The following is a 3,419-nucleotide window of genomic DNA, read 5'->3' as shown; positions in this document are numbered from 1 at the left end:
ACGTGTAGCTTTGCGTAGCGGTATGAAGTGCAGTGAATTCGTTATATTTTATTAATTTCTTGCATTTCCAGTCTCTTTCTATATATATACACATGGATTTGTTGACGCCAGGTGCCACGATACTCACGTGCCAGCGAAGTTAATCGGAGCAGTGCCAAGCTTAAACAAGCCCCGTGACACCTGGGCCGTTTGACACGTTCGCTGGAACGTGGATATTTACATTATTTTTTTGTTTGTTTGTTTGTATATAATTTTTGTAAATATATATAGTAATCGTTATGACTTATTTTTATACCCCCATTTTAATGAAAATGAGAATATATTTGAATAATGTAATTAATTCAATGACGAAGTAAACCATTAAAAAAATAAATCCTTTACAGAGATATCTTCAGTTTTGCAATCTTCACTTTAATACAATCTACAATTTATACATCAGAGGTTCTTTACCTGGGCTAAATAGTAGTACATATACAATGAATTTAGCTATTCAAAGACTGCTTTATACCCCACAACATGGTTTTGCGAGTCGACATTTTCAGCTAATTAAATTTTCAAAGCACCTGAACATGATCTTCGTTGGTGAAGGTTAATGGATTTGTGGACATAAAACAGCAGTTGAAACAATGTCATTAGTATTTCGGACAGGAATTAACTTTTTACTTGCTGTTTTGTAAAGGTGTTTGTAAGAATTAATGACTGATGTATAGAATAGGCATAGAACGTTGCATAGTATCTTAGAAATTCAGATGATTGCAATCAGTACAATTTTAGACATTTCTAAGCGCCGATTTCAGGAAGTGAAAATGAGTAAAAACGTTAGGAACCCTTGCTATAATCGGTACTCAATAAATGGTAAAATGCAAATATTAAACTAATAACCTACATAAAATCTTAGAGTATACATACTTATTGAAAAATTACCAAATAGCAAAGGTTCAAACGAAAATCGGTGTGAGCTGGCATCCAGGGTAAAAAAAAAAAAAACGCACGTTCCTAGGTGGTCACGACAGACTCAAGTGTAACCAATTACCTATCTACGGAGGGGGGTGTTACTGTCAGCACATACAAGTAATAAATACCAATTATATCAACAGTTGGCAGTCTTAAGAGAATAATGTACTGGACCAAGTCGAGAGAGAGAGAGAGAGAGAGCGAGAGCGAGAGCGCGTACCTAGGTGCATACGAAAACACACACAGTAACTCACTTCAGGGTACGAACGAAGAAAAACGTAAATACACGTTCTATAACAAGTGATAGCTGCACACAGAACACTATAAACAATAATAACTATTAAACCAAGAGATAGTAATAATTTATATTTTTTTATGCCATTTTCTAAATTAGATAGAACATTTATAATAACTCATTCACTTCAACGTTGGTTAACTATTTCTCTTTTTATATTTAACTTTAATCCATATGTACAGTCTTGAATAACTGGGATCGTTTTGTTAAAAAAAAATATATAGACCATAACGTATTATTTGTATGTGCATGAAACCTTTATATATTGTGCAAATATAGAAACTGATACAAAATATGTACTATGTATACATACTGTATATCATGAGAATGCAAACGCATATATATATATATATGTATATATATATATATATATATATATATATAACACAACACACACTACCACACACACACACACTATCAACACAACACACACACACACACTACACATACTATACTATATATCATAAAAAATATGTATATATATATATATATATATATCTATATATATATATATATATATATCTCTATATATATATATATTATAAATATAATATAATATATATATATAATATAATATATATATATACATAAATATAATATATTATAATATATATATATATATATATATATATATATATATATATATATTATATATATATATTATAATATATATTTTATATATATATATATATATTATATATATTATATATATATATATATATATATATATTATATATATATATTATATATGTATATATATAATATACATATACAAACACACACACACACAAGATGCGTGCCAACGTCTTCAGAACAAAGAGCATTCTTCCTCTCTCATCCACGTCTCCTCTTAGGCCCCCCCCCCCCCCGAAGATCTCCCTCCCGGTCTTTCCTTCATCTTTGCTAAGATGTTGACGCGCCTCGAGATGCAAGGACGTTTACGCGAGAGAGCAATTATTTATCAGACGCGCCAATGCGTCTTTTTTCACGCTTCAAGGATCTTGCAGAGATGAGGGAGACTTTTTGCTTTTCTTCTTACAGCTTTTGTTTCTGGTTTGTATGGAATCTTTCTCTCTCTCTCTCTCTCTATCTATCTGTCTATCTCTCTCTCTCTCTCTCTCTCTCTCTTCTCGTCTCTCTCTCTCTCTTCTCGTCTCTCTCTCTCTCTCTCTCTTTCTCTCTCTCTCTCTCTCTCTCTCTTTCTTTCTCTCTCTCTCTCTCTCTCTCTCTCTCTCTCTCTTTTTTTCTTTTCTTTTTATTTCTTCAGGTGAGATACTTTTTCTTTTCTTTAATTATTCATCTATTTTGTTCTCTAGTTCTCATGCCAAAGATCTGGTAAATTTGTATGTTATTGATTTCGTAATTAATCTGGCATCGAATAACAAACATGATATTTTATTTTTTTTCTACCTTTCCAACTCTTTATCTCTCTCTCTCTTTCTCTTTCTCTCTATCTATCTATCTATCTATCTATCTATCTATCTATCTATCTATCTATCCACCTTCTCGCTCTATCACTATCTCTCTCTCTTTCTTCGTCTCTCTCTCTCTCTCTCTCTCTCTCTCTCTCTCTCTCTCTCTCTCTCTCTCTCCTCTCTCTCTCTCTCTCTCTCTCTCTCTCTATATATATATATATATATATATATATATATATATATATATATATATATATATATATATATATATATATATATCTTCGTCGCTCTCTCTCTCTTTCTTAGCCTCTCATTTTCTCTAGTTCTACTAATTTCATAGTTTCTGTGCAAGTGTGTTTTTTCAGTATTTGTGTGTGGTCCCTTGTATGTGTAAAGCATATACGCTTGCTCGCCTTTGACGCCTCTGACCGCTTTCTCTTCCCCCTCCATCTTTTTCCCTCTCCATGTTACTGTTTATTTGTATGTTGTACATAAATTCATTCGTACATATGTATGGGTATATGTGGAAAATGTATTTAGGTATATCTTTTATTTATACACACACACAACAACATCCCCACACCACCACCACACACACACACACACACTCACCACACCACACACACACAACAAAAACACACCACATTCACACCACCCATAATTATATATAATATTATATATATATATATTTATATATCATATATTAATTTTATATTATAAAATATATATATACATAATAAATATATCATATCAAA

This window comes from Penaeus monodon, chromosome 10 (genome assembly GCF_015228065.2).
Source record: "Penaeus monodon isolate SGIC_2016 chromosome 10, NSTDA_Pmon_1, whole genome shotgun sequence".
Taxonomy (NCBI): domain Eukaryota; kingdom Metazoa; phylum Arthropoda; class Malacostraca; order Decapoda; family Penaeidae; genus Penaeus; species Penaeus monodon.
This window is presented reverse-complemented; position numbering follows the sequence as displayed.